The sequence below is a fragment of the Leiobunum rupestre genome, chromosome 8, assembly GCF_980474605.1.
Source record: "Leiobunum rupestre chromosome 8, qqLeiRupe1.1.hap1, whole genome shotgun sequence".
Lineage (NCBI taxonomy): Eukaryota > Metazoa > Arthropoda > Arachnida > Opiliones > Sclerosomatidae > Leiobunum > Leiobunum rupestre.
Window position 1 is genome coordinate 19,504,108 of NC_143391.1, and position 20,858 is coordinate 19,524,965.

General features: G+C 43.4%; 1 protein-coding gene across 13 annotated transcripts in view; it reads right to left on the minus strand.

Moving 5' to 3' along the window:
* The window catches only part of LOC149932663 (uncharacterized), a 234,450-nt gene that overhangs the window by 22,565 nt on the left and 191,027 nt on the right, over window positions 1–20,858 (minus strand). The window lies entirely within an intron of this gene.

The window sequence follows — 20,858 nt, forward strand, 5'->3', positions numbered from 1 at the left end:
TCAATCACGTTAAATGAAAGTGCAAAACGCACTCTAGAGCCGCAATTGATTTCGTTCTCGGGCGCCATCCAAGTCCGAATTCGGTGTCAGATTGGCGAGAAGAGAAATTCGGGGGGATGAAGATGCGACGGAGGGAATTCGTCTTTCCCGAACGCGGAGGAAATCAAATTTCGCCATCGAGAAATGTGACGATTCCAGCCGAGGTCAACGGAATCCGCGAACGCTCTCTATATCTTTTTCAATCGAAGAGCGAGTATCTGTTTTCTCGTAGTTTCAATCGAGAAATTTGCAGCCGAAAAAAAAAACCAAAGCGACCGTTATTAACGAAATTATCCGAATACAGAATTTAAATCAAAAGATAAACCTGTTAGAAAAATAATAGACATCGCGGGAGATTAAGACGAGACCAAAAAAAATGAGCTAGCAGAAAAGTATAAAAGTTTATTATATCCGAACGAAAGGAAATTAAAAGCAAAAAGGGCAAAGTCAGCCGAAATCGGAACTGAAATTCTCTTTCATCTTATCCTCCTTCCGCTTCCTATCTTCGACAAAAAAAAACTTTTTCTTCCTTTTTTTTGGAGAATAAGAAGAAAGATGTCGGATGAAGGTTCGAAGAATATATGGCTGACCATCTAAAAGTCTGACAATTAGCCCCAAACCTAGCGTTAAAGTTTGAAAAATCTCTAATTGTAATCTAAATACGGTTGAGAAAACTTTATTATAAAATAGTTATATACTTTAGACCGCTACTAAAATGAGAAAATATTAGTTATATATAGTTTAGACCGCTAGTAAAATGAAAAAATATTAGTTATATATACTTTAGACCGCTAGTAAAATGAGAAAATATTAGTTATATATACTTTAAGACCGCTACTAAAATGAGAAAGTATTAGTTATATATACTTTAGACCGCTAGTAAAATGAGAAAATATTAGTTATATATACTTTAAGACCGCTACTAAAATGAGAAAGTATTAGTTATATATACTTTAGACCGCTAGTAAAATGAGAAAATATTAGTTATATATACTTTAAGACCGCTACTAAAATGAGAAAGTATTAGTTATATATACTTTAGACCGCTAGTAAAATGAGAAAATATTAGTTATATATACTTTAGACCGCTAGTAAAATGAGAAAATATTAGTTATATATATACTTTAGACCGCTACTAAAATTTCGAAAATCCTACAGTTAAGTGTTAAATGACAAAGCTCTTACTGCAGATAGCTTCAGACTCTTTTAAAACAAGTGGCTATCTGGTAGGACCTTAGCCCGTCACCCACCCAAAATCGCAGACATAATGAGCTGGCGGTGGAATGGGAGGCGGGGGACATTCTTCTCGGGGAACAGGCACCGACTTATCGCCAGGAATCCACGCCGGCAGACGGTCCTTGTCTACCATTAACAACCACCCTATAGGTAAAACACGAGCAGTTCCTACCGGATTACCGAGAGAAGAGGAGGGCAAAGTGGATTAATACGGTATGATTAGGATGACCGTATTCCTACCGTTTCCTTTATATACGCGTTCTAGACGAAAGATAAACTAAAAAGGAGACGACCCGAGGTGATAATCACCGATTTTGTTCATGTACCTTAAAAAATCAGCGAGGGAAAAGTTGCGACGGTCTTTCGTTTTTAAAAACGTTAAAAATACATTTAAACTGATTTTAAAAATTAAATTTAATCAAGTTTAAATGCAATTTGGTCAATTGGGGAACCCTTAAAATCCTTCAGATTCCCATGTTTTTTTCAATGGAAATAATTCCAAATCATGTTGTCAAAAACGTTTTCGGTTGCCATGGCAAAACGAAAGCCCGTCGCAACTTTTCCCTCGCAGGTTTTTTAAGTTACATGGAGGACGGTGTACATTATACCCGAGTTTGAACAAAATCGGTGATTATCACCTCGGGTCGTCTCCTTGTAAGTATGTTAGAAGAAACCGCCTCACCTATGGACTGTGAGAAGGATGATAAAATACGCGAAAAAGTAGATAAGTCCATAATTAAAAGGTATAATATAGCTAAATCCTAAACAAATTTGAAGAAATTTAAAAACTTACTAATAACTCGTACCGATAGGTCTTCGAGCAACGCGAAACTCGGATCAAATAGATCTTCGAGTAATAAACTAAATTAAAACTAAATAAAATAGCCAGAAATTCCAACGGTAGACCGGTTTCGTTCTATTTGGAACTCATCAGTACCGTGCGGGAAATCTGGCTGGCGACTATCAAATCGAAAAGAGAAACTAAGCCTAAACATTAAAAATTTCAAAACGCGTTGCATATAGCAACGGAAAGCCAGCCAGATTTCCCGCACGGTGCTGATGAGTTCCAAATAGAACGAAACCGGTCTACCGTTGGAATTTCTGGCTATTTTATTTATTTTTAATTTAGTTTATTACTCGAAGATCTATTTGATCCGAGTTTCGCGTTGCTCGAAGACCTATCGGTACGAGTTATTAGTAAGTTTTTAAATTTCTTCAAATTTGTTTAGGATTTAGCTATATTATCCCTTTTAATTATGGACTTTACTTTTTCGCGTATTTTATCATCCTTGTAAGTATATACAGCCAAGTTTATTCAAGAACAATAATAGCGGACCAGTAAAAAATGTCGACGTTAGCGTATTATATAGACAAGGTTTTCTCTCGCAGTGTATTGCCCGTAAAAATGGTGAAGTTTACAAGAAGTCGCTGGCGACGCCAATTTTTTAGTTATTCAGATCACGAGTCTGGAATACGAGCGCAATAATGTCGGGAGACGATCTCGGGCCCAAAGCGGAATACCAATCTCAACCAGAAGAGAGCCGGAGAGAGAGAGAATCGCTTTTAGCGAAGGCCCCTGCCTTCTCAATACCCGACCAACATTTACGCGTACCGAGCTACAAAACGTGCGAGAAAAAGAACATTTTCAAGCTGGCTCGAGTTAAATAATAAAAAAAATAAGTAATTCTAGAAACCGGGCTGACCACTGGCGTTATATCGCAACAACAGTCCGAGTATGACAGAAACACGCGCCCGTAGCTTCGGTATTTTTCGCCGCCTCAACAATACGACACCCTCCATAGACTGCGACGAGGGTAATACGGGAAAAAAAGGTCCGATATCTCGCGTCCACGCTCGAGCGGAGACGGAACCGACGCTTCTAGAGACCCGAAGCGTGAATATTCTCCAGCGAAAGAAAAGTCGCCATAAATACAGGGGAGCCCGGTTTCGTCAGTTCCTAGCTTAAGGAAATTACACGGTCCAAACTCCCCCTAGTTCCTCCCCCTCCACACGGCGACGATTGAGGACGACGGTGACAATATGCATCCCCGGTTTCGCACCCGCCGAGAGAGGCAGGCCGCGGATGACCATATTGTCCGCTCATCCGAAGAATTTCGCATTCGAATTGCATAATTCCGGAATATTCTATTCCGAATATCGAATCAAAAAGCGTTCTTTTCTTTCGTATTCCATTCCGATATTTAATGGCATTTCGCGAGGGAACGGACGGAGAAGCCCCCGTTGGTCAACTTCACCCTGAACGGCGGTGCACCGCGTGCCGAACACTTTTACAGGCGTCTGACCTATTTATTAGCCTACGAAAAATAAAACCTACGTGGATCGATAGAACTTCCCCACCAAAAAAATAAAGTAGGAAATGAGTTTTTTTTTAATTAAGGAAAGGGAAACGAAATACGTTTAAGACGTAAAAATAATTAACGCGAAAAGGCGCGAGAATCGGCAACTTTTATCTAATTAGTTTAGAAAAAGGGGAAATTGTGCCCAGAAGAAGAAAAAGAGAAGCTCATTTCGATCTAAGGCGAAAAGGGCGCCACCGTCTAGATGTTAATCTAGGATATCTAAATAGGCCCCCGTCAGCCCTCCGCCACCGTGTGTTCCGTATTCGTTAGCAGTAGGGTGACCATTAGAAAAAAAAGGAGGGGGGAATGAATTTCTGATTCCAACTGCGAAGGACCGTAATGGGGAGGGGGAATGAAAAAGAGAAGCCTGAGATGAACGAGTTTCCGCTTTCTCGCTCAGCCAATGAAACAGATCTATCACCCTTCCATCGTGAAAAAATAGACACGGGTATATCGAGGAGCGACTTCACCCAGTCTCTGGCGCGAACACGCTGGTGAGAGATTTCTCGCGTCGCCCCAGAAAAAGGCGAGACGGAAAAGATAGGACCTCGGCCTGTTTAGAAGGGAGACCGTGTATAGCGAAAAACGTATACGCGTAACGCTAGAAATCGGTGACGATGGAGTGAGCCCCGAGAAGGGGTCGCTGGCGGCGTGAGGGCAAAGGGCATCGACAATGACAAAACGACAGAGAGAGAGAGAGAGCGCTGGCCAGGATGAAAGCGGCGCACGACGAAGAGAGAATTGGCGAGACTCTTAGATAGCCATTTGCTTCCTATCTGCAAAAGCTGATTTTTATTCCAAATGCAATCTTCTCGAGATTGGCCTCGGGGATATACGCGTATCTCGGGCTATCTTCAAAAACGATACCACCGTAGATCGCGAGTTGTCGCCGACCTTCGACGAACGTCCGTTGTCAACTAGAGAGGTCGTAAACCGTACCCCGCTCTCCAACTTCGACCTTAACATTAGCAAACCGTATAGTTTTTGGGGGAATATAGCCCCCACCAGGGGTCACCCCGCCGCGCCACGTCTCCCCCCCTCACCCGCTCTGGAAGTAACGATCAGTTCGATTGAGCCAAATCTTTTAAAGATCGTCTTTTTCTCGCGCCGACCCCGGCCAAAGGGAAGATGGAGAGCTAGATTTGGCGCGGAGCGAGAAAACTGAGATTGATAGCCTTTATTCCAAAGATGTAGATCTCCCCACGATGATGGAGATTCACCAAACCTCCGCATTCCCTCCTCCCCCAAGAATCCCCATCCCTCCTGTCCGGATCTTATCGAGCAGCCGATTCAAAACCGAGTCTTATTGTCGGATAAAAGTAAAATTAACGCCTTAAACACCATTAATTTGGCGAACAATACATATTTCGGCAAAACTACGCTAGTACTTCCATCTTTCATCCAATTCGAGAGCCTCCAGCCACTCTCTACTTCGGACAAACGCTCATTTCTTTTAAATCGGACGATCGAAATGAAATCAATCGATTAAAAAAGGGGAGCACGAATGAGAACGAAAGCTGAAAACGGGGGGGGGGGTGCCAATGCGCAGACTCCGGATAAAGAATGGAGAAGCTCCCCCCCCCCGTCAGCGCGCTGTTTTCCATATAATGCTCTTTTTCTTAAGACTGCGCCGTCGTCCGTCTTTCGCCGGGCTGTTCTGCATGCGAAAGAGTTTTAAGCCTTCTGCGATGATAGGCATACGGGGAAGGAATCTTCGAGACGATTGGCAAAGGGGAGATTCCGACCCCGCCTCGAAATTCCCCTCCCTGCAAGCAGCCCTTTTACCCCCCCCTTTCGGCTCCTCTCTTCCCTTTTTTTATATTTATTTCCCTTTTTTAAAAACGCACGAAGGAGGGATGGATAAAGAAGGGAAGGTTGCGTAACGATATTTCCATATCAAAAAGGGCGTTCTAAGAAATCTCGTATATACGCAAATGCGAGACAGACCTCCAATCAGGAGACGGGAACACGGCGCTCGCTCGAACCGAAACGAATCGTCTTGGTTTGTATCCTGCAATTACATCCTTAAATACTACGTTATATTATTATATTATATTTGATTTTATCTTTAAATATCAAATTAATTGGCCTTATTTTCTCATTGACATTTAAATATCAAATTAATTGGCCTTATTTTCTCATTGACATTTAAATATCAAATTAATTGGCCTTATTTTCTCATTGACATTTAAATATCAAATTAATTGGCGTTATTTTCTCATTGACATTAAATATCAAATTAATTGGCGTTATTTTCTCATTTACATTTAAATATCAAATTAATTGGCGTTATTTTCTCATTGACATTTAAATATCAAATTAATTGGCGTTATTTTATCATTGACATTTAAATATCAAATTAATTTACCTTATAGACAGTTAAATTGTAAATTAATTTGCATTATTATCTCATTCTCATTTGAATTGCAAATTAATTTCCTTATTTTCTCATTCTCATTTGAATTGCAAATTAATTTCCCTTATTTTCTCATTTTCATTTGAATTGCAAATTAATTTCCTTATTTTCTCATTCTCATTTGAATTGCAAATTAATTTCCCAAATTTTCTCATTCTTATTTGAATTGCAAATTAATTTCCCAAATTTTCTCATTCTTATTTGAATTGCAAATTAATTTCCTTATTTTCTCATTGATACTTAAATACCCGATCATTCCGAAGAGTACCCAAAACGGTATCTATTATAAATTATCTCCAACAAATATGTGGAAATAACCGGGGCATCATTTCGGTTGAAATAAGAGATAAAAAAATCCATTAATGTCTACTTTTGAACGCGTTTTGCCGTAATAATCGCATAGCCAATATTTTAGTTATAACAAGTGAAAATTACGTCCATCAAAACGTGGTTCGATTGAAACAACTTTTTCATTATTATTTTGCGTTTTAAAGGATACCATACGTCTATAATCCACCTTAAACCATAAGTTTACAATTTAACATTATATATATCATATTTTACTGTAATGACCACACACTATTGATGGCCGTTTAAACACTTTCGTAGCCCCTAGACATATTAGGTATATTATATCTAGAAGCGCCAGCTCATAATATTTTACGCAAATTTTATTGTTTTATCGCGATTTTATCAAATTTATTAACTACATATTAGTTTTCAAGTTAAATATTTTATACCATAGAACCTTCGCGGCTTTCAGTAATTATCACGAATAACTGAAACACTTAAGCCAGGCGCTCACTGCTCTTCGTAACGTCTCCGTCCTACCTTTCACAAGCCTTTGCTTCGTAACGGAGACAATGCCTTACGGAAGGCAGGACGGATACGAAACGGAGAGCCAGTGGGCGTCTAGCCTTACGTAACCGCCGTAGCATCCGAAAGCCCGAATATTTTATAAAATTGATACTTAAACGCGTAGGCGTAAATATTTACCTTCAATGTAAATTTTAAAACGCTAACGCGCGCCTACACATTTACACGATGAAACACTTTTCGGATAATAAATTCAAAGAAAATTCAAATGACGCGAAAAAGCGACCGAATTACAATGAAACGTAGGTTTGGACTTTACCACGCAAGGCCAAGAACAATAGTTCCGGGCTGGTGATTCCTTCGAGAAACTGGTTCAATTGTCTGAGTTCCATTTCACTTCGATGCCACAGTCGGTCGGACATTTCTCAAACGCAAACCAACAGCGAGACGAGATGAGGAAATCTAATCGCCACGAGCTCGGGAACGAGTGTAATGAATCCGTCCCGACATAACTAATATACAAAAGTATGCAAAAGTGCGCGCCAGCCGAGAAAAACTAAGCGGGGTGACATATCCGCTCCGGCTTTGTAAAAGGTTCCGTTATGACAAGTGGCGAAAAACGGCATATTTTCCGAGTAGTTGTTTTAACTGTAACTCTCTAAACCTGCATAACATTAGAGAAATTAAGCCTGTACCTACGAAACGCGTGGCGAAAGCATATGCTCAACGCTAGTGATGGGCGCGCTCCTCTCGTTTTGAGCGGGGTTTTTTTTTTTCCATTTTGAGATAAAGTGGGCGGTGATTGTTTATATAAATTCGCCTCTCAAACGAGCGTCAAAAGACAGGAGCGTCAAATTCGCCTCTCAAAAGAGCGTTTAAATAAAGTAGAGCCGAATTCGCCTCTCAAACGAGCGTCAAAAGACAGGAGCGTCAAATTCGCCTCTCAAACAAGCGTCAAAAGACAGGAGCGCCAAATTCGCCTCTCAAATGAGCGTCAAAAGTCAGGAGCGTCAAATTCACCTCTCAATTTTAAATGCGCGCGAGCGTGAGCGGATAAAGCTAGTGAGCGCGAGCGGTGCTTGAGCTGATGGTAAATGTTAACTAGACTATTTTGATTAACATTAAAAGCAGGCTAATCAAGGTTATAAATAGAAATTTCATAGTAAAAACAAAGAACGAAAAATTAGTCCCCATCAATGCGTAGTTCGCGTTCTCAGTTAAGCGTTTTATCGCGCCGGGTTTAATCTCTTTAAATACGTAACATACGCACGTGAGGGTAAAAATACATAATTGCACGTTTAAAGGGAAAGCTGCCAAACGGTACGTTTTAAACGTAACGATATAAAAGGTGTACCGGTACGACATTGTATTCGAAAGGTTTTAGAATATTATTTCAGATTTGCAATTTGGAAAGCGCCAACATTGGCGGATCAAAAGGATGATTTATTACGGGCCATTTTGATTACATCACATTAAGCTTCTGATCCGTAGACGCAGTCGACTGACGGCGAAAGTCCGTATCAGCCTGATCGCGTAATTCCAGGCAAAATAATATAATAATAATATAGGTCTTTATAGGGCCATTTTTTCAAAATTTTAGGATTTTATAGGTCTATGTTATTTCACTTACTAACTTTATACATTTAAAAACAAAATCTATATTTAGTGAAAAAATCTTTGATTTTCACTTGAAAAATAGAAACTATTTATCACCAAAATATACTAGTAGCTAACCATGTTAACAATAACGAAAGTATAGACTAGAATGACTTTGTATAGAAATTTATCTTATAGTTAAATCTAGCAATTTAACTGACATTTTGAGTGGCGGGATTTGAAATGGGCAATATATTCAAATTATAGGATTTTATAGGACTTTTTGGGGATTTTGTTATAGGATATTTTTGAAAATGAAGGACTTCATAAAAGAGTTGAAGGCCTGATATGCAAATCAGAGGCTAATGGATATTTTCCTTTATTAACCCACGTCACCTCCCAATTTGAAGTTATGACAAAATATAACGGGGAAAAAAATCGCGTTTGGCACATTATCTAGCGTTTGGATGGAATATTCAAGTTATTTTTGCTAAAACTGCAGCTGTTATAACTCAGCGTATACATGACACGTGTACAATAACGGCGTCTCTCGGTAAAACGAAAATCTATTTGCATATTTTTGAAAGTAATATTCAGGGGCGCCGAGAGCGGGCCCGGGCCCTAGTAAAATACAAGTTCCGGGCTCCAAGACACCCGTTTCGACGGGATATCGCTATACTTTTCGGAGAGAAACCCGGGAGAAGTATACGTCGTTTAATGGCTACGAGGGCCCCTAAGGCCACGCGAGCCCCTATGGCCACGAGGGCCCCTAAGGCTACGAGGGCCCCTAAGGCTACGAGGGCCCCTAAGGCTACGAGGGCCCCTAAGGCTACGAGGGCCCCTAAAGCCACGCGAGCCCCTAAAGCCACGCGAGCCCCTATGGCCACGCGGTCCCCTATGGCCACGCGGTCCCCTATGGCCACGCGGTCCCCTATGGCCACGCGGTCCCCTATGGCCACGCGGTCCCCTATGGCCACGCGGTCCCCTATGGCCACGCGGTCCCCTATGGCCACGCGGTCCCCTATGGCCACGCGGTCCCCTATGGCCACGCGGTCCCCTATGGCCACGCGGTCCCCTATGGCCACGCGGTCCCCTATGGCCACGCGGTCCCCTAAAGCCACGCGGTCCCCTAAAGCCACGCGGTCCCCTAAAGCCACGCGAGCCCCTATGGCCACGCGGTCCCCTATGGCCACGCGGTCCCCTATGGCCACGCGGTCCCCTATGGCCACGCGGTCCCCTATGGCCACGCGGTCCCCTATGGCCACGCGGGCCCCGGTAATTTGAAAAGGCTTCACCCAAATCAGCGGCCGCCTAATAGGTCAGCGCATAAAAGGCAATCGGGACGCGACCGGGAGTCAGCGCTTAAAAATCCATTAGGGGACACACTGACCGAACTAATTGAAATACACCGGCCGACATCGATATCGCAAAAAAAAGGCTGGCGCCAATCTGAGCGCGGGAATTTTGATGGATCGGAGAAGGGAAATAAAGCGTCAAGGTCCGCGCGGAGGAGACGAGAGCGAGCGGTAAAATCGGACACGTATTCACCTGGGAAGCGACACGCGAAAGATGGATTTGCCGCTTCGACTGGTCAGACGTCTCGGCCAAAAACCACGGAGGTTAACTAAGAAGTCAACGCCGTTACTCGTCCATACATTACGAGCCAACACCTCAATTCCCCGCTCTTCTCCGAGGCAGGATTCGGCCCTGGCCCTCTACCGAACGATGAAAAAAACTGGAGATTTTGACAAGGAGAGCCCTCTAGATAGATACGCGAGAGTGGCTTCCTCCCAGAAGTATGAAATTTCGATTTAAGTAAACGGAGCGTAAAAGCCTGTCAGGAAAAATTGAACCGAAGTTGTCGGAAATATTCGAAGGTTTTTTCTAAGGCGATTTTAAAAGGTACTTTGGAACGTATAGAAAAGATAACAGTCGTTATAATAAACAAAAATATATTTAGAGACTTTAAGCGTTTAAAATAAGTACCTAATAATTGAATTTACTGCGGAATTTATTTGAATAAAAAATACTCTTCTCTATAGACATTCTTTACCGAAACATACTCTCGAGAAGTCGGTGGAAAGAATTGTGAATTTAAGCATAACCGCGAAACCAAGCGGTACATAAAAAAGGTAATAAAAGAGGGGAGTCGGGATTTTAAAATGGACTCGAAGCGGGACATATCGAAGCGAAGAAAGCTGCTGTGGCCGAGTTCACTCAATTTCCGTTTCCGCTTGAGGAGAACGTTTCTTAAGAAAATCCCCCTTCGCCGAAAGAAAGTGAAAAAATGCAAAACCAAATTTTCTTTTTAAAATAGAAAACGATTTTATGGTGGCGAAGAAACGGGGGTCGCGGGCGACGTCACATTCGGCCGTACTGTCATCATTTCCCTCTCTCGCTCTCCAGACCAAAAACCATCAAGTATATAAAACAGTCGCGACTTTGAATACGAGGATAGAATAGGAAAAGCGTCTTTATAGGCGGGGGAAATATACGCTAGTGGAGGGGACGGGTGAAGTTAGCGGACTTTACATATCGTCTGGAGGCGGAGTGGGGTGGCCGCTGAGGCGCGAACTTCGGGGCGCCCGGTATTAGGAGCCAAGTAGGACCCAGTTCGACACGACGGAATAATAAGGGGGGAGTACGGACAGCGAAACGACGACAAATCGCGGCACTCACTGTCGCGTAAACTGCACCCTATTCTTAGATCGAGACTAAACTACCAGTTAAGTCTCGGATCAAAATCTTAGACCCCTCCGCGATTTATGGAAAAAGAGTGGCTCTCTAGGATTTTATCCCAAGAAGAGGCTACTACTCTTCACGCGTTTAACATCTTGGGGGGAGGTAAGAAGCTATAAAAAAAGCCAGTACTGAGCCTTAAAAATACCACCCCCCCTCCTGCCGTACATCTAGCGTCCATTGTCGTTTAAAAAAATGTCCGGGCTCGCGTCCATACTTTTTTACAGGGCTCTTCATCTCGGCGAAGAAGCGAGATGGACAGAGAAGGTATTTTCGCATTTACTTAAGGGAGAATCCCCGGAACGGCACGGGAGAGAACCCGGTTTTCTGTCATTCCTTCTTTATGTCCGCGCGAGACAATGTTTCCTACGCACGGTCCACTGTTTTTTGAATAAAACTACTTTTTATACACGGCGGCGGAGCAGAAACACGTGTACACTCCGGAGGGAGAGAGAGAGAGGTCCGAAAAAGTGGCCATTTCCCGCGAAGCATTGTCGTTATGACTCCCCGGGTGAACATTGCCAACTTTCCGCACGCTACTGACGTGTTATTGAGGGGTTTCTGTTATGGCCACTCTAGATTACTATACAAGTTCTATACCGTCATCTACATGTAGACGAAGGGAGTACGGTGGACTTTCCCTTCGGAGCGAATCTAGTGGACTTGACTTTATACACCTGTATAATTTTTTACCCTCTTGCAGGGTTGCCACAGTTTTTTCACAATCAAATTCCCCGACTTTTCCAGGTTTTTCCCTGACCATCTTCGGAGATTTTCCCTGACTTATTCTGATCCAAAATTTTGTATTTTTAACCTATATTTTAGTAAAAGTTTCCTATTTGTAACCGAAATTAAATTCCCTGACATATCCCTCATTTTTAGACTAATTTTTAAAATTCCCTGACATCTCACTGATTTTTAGACTAATTTTTAAAATTCCCCGACACCTCACTGATCTTTAGACTAATTTTTAAAATTCCCCGACATATCCCTGATTTCTAGACTAATTTTTAAAATTCCCCGACATCTCACTGATCTTTAGACTAATTTTTTAAATTCCCCGACATATCCCTGATTTTTAGACTAATTTTTAAAATTTCCTGAGTTTTCCCTGATTTTTATACCCATATTCAAATTCCCTGATTTTCCAGGAATTGTAGGTTTTCCAGGTACCGTGGCACCCCGGCTCTTGACTCGTTTTCGCAATAGAGACTTGGCACTCCGTAGCTTTGGCCATGGCCGCCATTGTGGTCATATTTTTCTCCCCACGATAAAAACTATTGAAAAAAAAAACTGACGTAGCACTGCCAAGTCCCTATAGAGTACTACCGTGTATGTTCGATTTACGCAAACAAATCCTTACAGTACTAGACATTTTCAACAACGATCTTAAATATGGAGTTATTAAGGCAGAGTAAATAATGTATTTATACTTAAGGAGAGACGATTTTGGCCGTCTCACGCTCAAGTTGAGTTTCCAAAGGCGTTTGAAATACGAAAACCGCGAGTTTCCACACACGAAATTCAATGAGCTGCGCAAGCTTGGATTCCGACTTTTGAATAATAATAATATTACCCAAGGCACCACGTAAGTCATCGAGCAACGTTTAAAGCCATTAATTCAGGTGGACAGGTTACAACGCGTAGAAGGGTGGTGGCAAGCCCTTCATGCCACGAGAGCCAACAGCTCCCTACGCAAACCTTCCTCAACAAGTTTTTATGGGAAGGGGAAACCGAAGAGCTCGGACGAAAACCCCTTTAACCAGTGGGGAGAGAACTTGCAAACTCAAATTAGGAGTTGTTCCGAGTTTACACCCAGTGCCACAAGCTGGGATCGAACCCGGCTGCTCTTGCTGCGAGGCAAAAGTGCTAACCACTCCGCCACCCCATATGAATCCTAAGTATAAATTAATACATTCTAGGCGTTTATATATAATTAATTACAAAGTATTAAAGAAAATATCAAGGCGCAAAACCAACCTTAACTAATCAAAGTTTCGAAGCGTCTAAGCGATTAGCGTACCACCCTGGCACCTAGGAGCAACACACACAAGGAGATCGCAGCAAGCCTTTAAACACGCTAACGCAGTATTGTGTACAAATTTCATTGGACGAGCCTTTACGCTGAACGTTTTACGGAAAGTTGGAAGACATTTCCGAATTGTCCCCTTCCGACGGCAGCAGGCGCTAAAGCGTCTAACCAATGAAATTTGTACGCAACAAAATGCACGACTTTTGACGGGTTGCTTTCTACTTGTGTGGGGTGCTGTGTTTGTTGCTCCTAGCTAGCACCAACCATGGATAGTAGATTTTAGAGGATCGGTAAAAAGCCTGGTTTTTAGCCCCCGTAAACCAATCACACTAAAGGAGTCGTCCAAGGTTATTTGAAAAAAAAAAACAAGTATAGCTAAGAGTGGACGATACTGTTTGAAAAAAGAAAAAAGATAAACACGAAGTACATTTTTACGCCAAAAGGTATTTTTTCACGTTTTAATAGATTAAATATGATATACTAAATATCAGTTGATAGTTTTTATTGAATTAGAAAAACAAAATTAAAAATTACTAAAATATAAAGGGCAAAAATTACGTAACAATATCAACCGCATTAGATTGCCATTTTGAAATTTTAAGTTCACGTGACCTTGCAAGATTCCTCTGGAATTTCTCGATCTGATTGATACGCGGGGAGAAATAAAATGCACTGTGCAAGGGTATCGAAAACCTGTCCTCTTAATTTACTGTCCATGCAACAACCAGTAGTATATGGTAATAACGAACGCGAAATAGGAAGAGACAACATTAATTTTCGAAACATCCGAATGAAGAGAGCAGCCCGAAACGACACTGACTTATTAAAGGGAATTTGAAATCGGAGTGCCTTTACGAGAGGCGAAAAACCTTCTAGCATTTATTAAAAACCTCCCTAATGTAGTTTAAAGGCGATAAACGTCGGCGAAGCGATACAATTTACGCCGCCGGACCTCGTAACTGTCGGCGGCTACTAAAATCAGCCACTCGAAACGTAATGTTTTAATTTCTGGACGGCTCAAGTTGTCGTATATGCCGCCACGAAAACGCCTACAATTTAATTCAATTTCCCGACTCTCGCCCCCCCCCCGCGTCCACCTTCTGCACCCCCCCTCTTATAAACAAGAAAAAATAAATCTTATTACCCTATAAAAAACATTATCCTACAAATCAAAACGGAGGTAATTTCGATAACAAAGCGGTTCGCGTTAAAAGCAAGGGCAGGTGTATAATGAAATAAGCGGACGGGGGGATAGGGGGTCAAAAAAATGGAAACACGGGTTCGTTTCCGATTGCCCGACGTCATTTTTTTAAGCGGGGGTCCGCGTATTCTACACGCGATATTCCAGAATTCCTTCCACGTAAAAAATATACACTTGATTAAGTAAGTACCGATAAAGGAATCTGAAAGCGCAGACTTTACCGAGCGTTACGGCTTTGTACTGATATCTTCGCTAACGTAGGACTCGATTTACGAGAGTAGACGGATAACCTAAATTAGTCTATGCTAATAGAAACATTCAATTTTCCTCCCCCCCCAACTTGTAATTTATTTATGGTCCGTCTCGTGCTCGGAAATAAATCTATTAGTCATATTATTATATAAAAAATAATCCTTAGCCATAATTGTTTCTAGGGGTTGTATTTCTATAAATTAGTGTTTTATACGGTCTACGCCAATTTTATTATTAAACCAACTTTAATTTCTGTTAAAAGTATCTGGAAATATTTTAAATAAAATCATCACGATTAAATAAATTAAATTTAAAATTTAAATTAAAAAATACTTAAGGCCCAGGATTTCTTCTGCCTGTTTTCCTTTAAGTTTACTTCCCGCGCAAATATCCTGGTGGTAGGCCAACGTGTTCTGCGGTTGGCCTACCACCAGGATATTTGCGCGGTGGGAAGTAAACTTAAAGGAAAACAGGCAGAAGAAATCCTGGGCCTTTAAATAGAATATAGTCCTCATATACGTTGAAGTTGTTGACCATGGTGTGGTATATAAAAACTAAGTAACACGCATGGTTTAAAATTCATATTTATTTTTAAATCATTTTTAAATAAATATGAATTTTAAATCATGAGTTTTTACTTAGTTTTTATAGAGAATATAGTCCGCATATGCGAATGATAAAACGCCTACAACTACGTAGTTAATGTAGATATACTGGCGACAGTTTGGTTTATACTAGCTCAATTATAATTGAGATAACAATGCCGTACGAGTAGTTAATTTTATAAACATTTTGGCACGCGACAAAAACTAAATTATAAACTATCCTATTAACTTTGGCGTAGAAAATCTGTTACAATTTGTCATCTAGCCGTCCTTTATAATTGAACGGTAAATAGGAAATGGCCCGTCAATAATAGAGTCATTTTTTGTCCAGTTTCCCACGTCAATATTCAATCGCGACTGGGTGGACATAATCATTTCGATTCTCTTCGAGACTGTTGCACGCGCCGAGAATGCGAATAAATATATCAACGATAAATATTTAATCTCGGAACGGAGAAGCCAATAACCCAAAAGTGATTTGGGTAAACGGAAGAAATGGAATTTTACTTAAAGGACAGAGTTCCCCCCCCCCTCCTGTACACGCCCCCCTTTTTACCGGCGAGTTCGGCGGGATCAAAAGGCTAATTGCGTTTTATTGTTCCGTATAATCGGGACAAACAACCGACCTTTTAAAGAATTAAAGAACGTCGCTATATATTTACGATTGATTTACCTATTAATATTTTACGATATTATCGGAAACGTTGTCTCGACAGGCTCAAAAGCGTCCGATTCGTTTATTATTTATTTTACTAACGGAATATACATTAGACCACTAAAAGGAAAACCGATTTGTAGTTTATTAAATAAATATATCAACTTTTAATGCCTGATCAATCTAGATTTGTTTCGAAACTTTGACACGCGAAAAAGACGAAAAGATCTAGAGTGGTTGTTTTTTATCAATAGCGAAAGTTAAAACGAAATCTGGAAATTTGTATCGTCGTGTGGCGTATAAAAAGACGGGAACTGGCAAATAAGGGGTTAGAGAAGGCGAAAATCAATGTCCAATGAAGGGAATCGAAAGTAGGAGAGGCGTACGTAATTAAATCAACAGTTGTAGTTAGGGCCCCACACATTCTTACAAGCGATAATCGACATTTTGGGTTTCCCGCGCGGGCCAAATGCGAATAGAGATAAAGGTTTGGGAGGCTTAGGTTACGGAATGTTTTACGGGCATAAAACAGATAGGGGTTCGCCGGGGTTGCCAACGTTATTTACACTCGGGAGCGGCGGAGAAGGGCCCCGAGTCGGTTTCCGATGTCGATACAAGCGACAGAAGGTAAACCGTCCACGCCCGCAGCCACCAGCACCACCGACACCGGAAAAAAGAATCCGATATTCCGCCGAGGAACAAATACCAGAGGTAAAAAAAGAGAAAACCTTCCGACTACAATATATTCCCGCGGATATATATAGTCGGAGTCGAGTAGAGAGCGCCACACCGTCCGAAGTAGGGGCGCCGGTTCAGTCTGTTCAGTTGGTCGGGCTATAATCCGTCACCCGTAAACAGGCATCGGGAACGAGTAATACGGGGAATACACTTAACCGCCGATACGCTTACGAGAGATTCGGTGACGCGGGAAGTATCACGTGGGCATCGGAACAATCGAGTGTCGCGCCGTAAAAGGTTAACGGATCTTTAACCTCGCGGAATAACGGACGCGTAGATGACGTACCAGCCGAAGGAGAAACTATATAAAGAAAGTAAGTCGACGCGAAAATGTCAGCCGTACAAAAAGAGGGTGAAGTATAAAACGCGAAGGTCAACTGTTGGAATCGTTTAAGGTCGGAGAGCGAGCGCGTGGCGAAAGAGAATCTGCCGGGAATCGTTATCAATTTATCCGTCGGCGCGCTGGCGAAGGCGTCCGCGGAAACTTCATTAGGAGGATCCTCGCTGAGACGGAGAGAGGCAAGAAAGCGACGGAAACCAGAAGAAGAGGAGAGAAAGAAAAGAAAGCTAATCCGCGGGAGGCTTTGGCTCTCCGTCGCCAATAATACCGGCAACACGACATCTTTAATTACCGCTCCAATCGACCGGATGGAGAGGGCTTTAGAGGCCCACTCGGGCCCCGAAAAAACGAAGGCGAGGGGGGCGCCACGCTCGCCAAAGAGGAGAGAAACAAATAAAATAATAAGAAAAGCGCGCGCCTAAAGCGGAGCCGATGGGCGGGATCTCGTAACGGCATTACGCGGCGAAACCCATTAGTCGTAAAGAGAGCCGTCTCGACCAAAAACACTGGCGAGAAAAGGAAGAAAGCCAACTGACTGAGTGACTTTCTTACGCCTAAAGGAACCGATAAACATACGGCCGCGTGCCTATATCGCCTACCCGCGTTCGCGATTCCGCAAACGCGCGTTCGTGTCGAAACTATGGCGCGAAGTCGACGATTAGGAAGTCGCGATAGGAGCGTGTTAAAAGGTACCGAGAGGAAGGGGGACCATTAGACTCCGTTCCGCCGGCGATGAGCACGCTCTCTCATCCGAAGGAACGCGGCGGCTCCCACTCGGAAAGGCGTCAATCTCGCGTTTGTTTCCTCGGAGTCTCGCGATTTAATTCGAGGAGAATTCGGCGAAGACGCGCTCTTTTAATAGGAGCTAGTAACTGTAGCGTACGATCCACGCGCAGAAGGTCCGAGTAAGAGGTTCAATTCGGAGAAGAGAAATGACCAGGCTGATGGCCAGCACCTCGGACAGACCTTAATGGGTGTCCGTGTCCAATCGAGGTGGGAGTTTCGTCCTCTCCCCAGCCAGCCCGCGCTAGCCTTCCCCCGACCAGGTTCGCCTAAAAAGAAGGACCCCAAGCCCCCCCCCCTCTTTCTCCAATTCCTCGGCCTTTCTCTTTCCAATTTCGGATCGATTCATTGAAGCTAACTGGGAGGGCCAAAGTCGCAGTTTGGGTCCTATTCTTCTCTCCCAGTCTATCTCTCTCTCTCTTACTCTGGCGCTTCTTTTTTTGCGCGCGAGCAGACACTTATAGGCTCTACCATACACTTCAGCTTCTTTCCGAAGCTCCCTCGAGAATTTCGTTTAGTCCTATTAGCTTCGGGACTCATCTTGTACAGATAAAAGAGAGAGACGGTTTCGAGCGTGTTACAGCTTCGCTACATAGACGCCTACTCTCTCGCGGCTACTCCGAAACGTATACGATCGCGCCTGGCTTCGGACGCCCGCCACGAAATAAGGCGTGACTGATTCGTTAAGGAGTTTCATTTGGCGACTACTTTAACTCTCTCTTTCTTTTTTTCCCCTTCCCTAGATTGGCGACCGGCCCTATAACGGGTAACAGTCCTCCCCCGTATGTTCATCGTCTAACCAGAGTTTGATTTTAGCCCTTTAACCCCCCCCCCCCCCCGGCAATGAGCCTCATAGAGCTATACGGCGAGGGCCCACTACCACCGCCTCCCGAAAACGACGGTTTGGTCTCATGGCCGGTACGCGTAAAAAGAATAAAGATGGGGAAAGGAAAGAGATCCAGCGTCTAGCACCTTCGCTCTTAAGCGTTACTTCTTATACACTTTAGGACTCGCTTTTTGTCTCTTTGGAGCGCTACTCTTTATTTTGCCGTGTCCTTCGCTTAAACGCCTCCACCACCTTTACCACGCGTTTACCAAACCCCAAACTCACGTACGACCAGGTCCGAGACCATTAATTTTTATATAGCTATATATATTTTTTAGTTCGAAAACTAAAGCCGCCTTTATTTCAAAGATATTACTTTATAGAATAAGAATAAGTTTTCGAACGTCATAGTCCCCAAAATTTAGAGATATTTTAATTAAATTTAAACGATTTAAATTTAATTAATCGAGGAATTATTATAAATTTCGTTAATATCGAAATTGGGTAGAAAATCTGAACAACGAAAAATAGGCCAACCGCCTGTAAAAGTGTTCTACTCGCTTAGCGCGAAAGCGCGTCGGATACGTCACCCACCAGGGGCCAATATTTCAAGTTTGAGATAATTGTTAACTTTACGTATTTAAACAGATTTAAAAAATATTTCATTCGATAACATTTAAAGTTTATTTTTTAATCTGCGGAATTAATTAATTTAAGTTAGGTTATCGGCGGTTAACTCCGAAGCTAAGCGTCTAAAAAGAGACTGATCAAAAAATGGTTTGTAATTTACCTGGAGGAGAGTCCGGCGGTTTTTTGAGGGCCGATAGGAGCGGACTAACTAGGGCCGAGCCGGCGGGCCCGATGGCCACCGCGGCGGAGGCCGGATTCTGCGGCGCGGCCGCCGACTGTTGATTCGGCGAAAGTTGCGATCCGGCGAAAGACGACCACGGCACGCGAGGTCCGAATTTGCTGGCCCACAGCAAAGGGAAGAACGGATGAACGTTCACGCTATCCATTGTTTTTCTGATTTTAACGGTTTTCTCCGTTTTGGTCTGTTTTTGTTCGGTCGGTTATTTAACGTCGTCTTGGTCGAAAACACCTCGACCAATGACGACAAGTCTTAGCGGGCGCTGTTGGCGAGTTTTTCCAAGGTGCCCGAACTACACGAAAAGCGGATATTTTAAATCAGTCCGTTTCTTCGAAAAGGAAAAGGAAAGACGATTCAATATTCGAAGACGCTAAAATCGAGTCAAGTTTCGTCTTCGCTCGGATCACGGGCCGGTAATAACGACAACATGGAGCGCAGGAGATTGAGAAAGTGCGAAAAGACGGCGAGAGATCTCCTCGCAATCTCTTAGTTTAATAGCGGCTTGTCTTTAATCACGAGAAGCGAAGGGGGCGGGGAGGAGGGGCGCCCAGGATTGGGACGAGGTTGTCTTCGTCGAAGATTGTTGATTCGCGGAGGAGAGATCAGAGTCTCGGCGAATATTCAAAGTCAAAGACGAGACGGGCGGATGTTTTGAATAATTGAAATTAGCGGCGACGGTTCGGAGTCGCGGCGGGAGTCTTCGCGGCGGAGGCGGATCCGAGGAGAAGATCTTAGCCAAAATAGTCGCTCGAATGCGAGATTCCGGCGCGTCTTGGTATTCTCGGTCCAGAAGCGGAACTGAGGCTATCTGCTTACGACGTCGTGCATATTATGTAGATGTTTTTCGGAGGGATGAAAAAAGCGGGGGATTCGAATATCGAGGTGGCTGTCGGAGGGGGGCGAATCTTCGGCGGTGGCGGCGGGGGGTGGCGGTGGCCACCCGGCTTCCCGTAATAACGAGGGTGGCGGAAAAATGGACGCGCATCGGGGAGAAGGGGGTGACGACGATCGAGAAACCACCGAGAGATGGCGGGGGAGACGGAGAAGGTGGATTCAGAACGCGTAGTAGATCCGATGCATATACAACGAGAGCGAAAATTTAAAGGGTCACTCGGCGCGCGTCGGCATCCGAAAAGACTGGCTACCACCAGGGCTCGAGCGGGCAGCACCGCAGCGCGCGTGTTTCCCTCCGAGTGGCTGACAGGCTGCCCCTTACGACCGACCGCCGCTCGATGCACTACCGAGACCCAGCGAGAAACTCTTCCGAAAAGCCGCGGAGGAGCGACGACGGTTGCTCGAGATGGCCGCTCGGCCTCGATCCGGCGCTGGCGTAGCTACTACGCTCGCTATTCGATA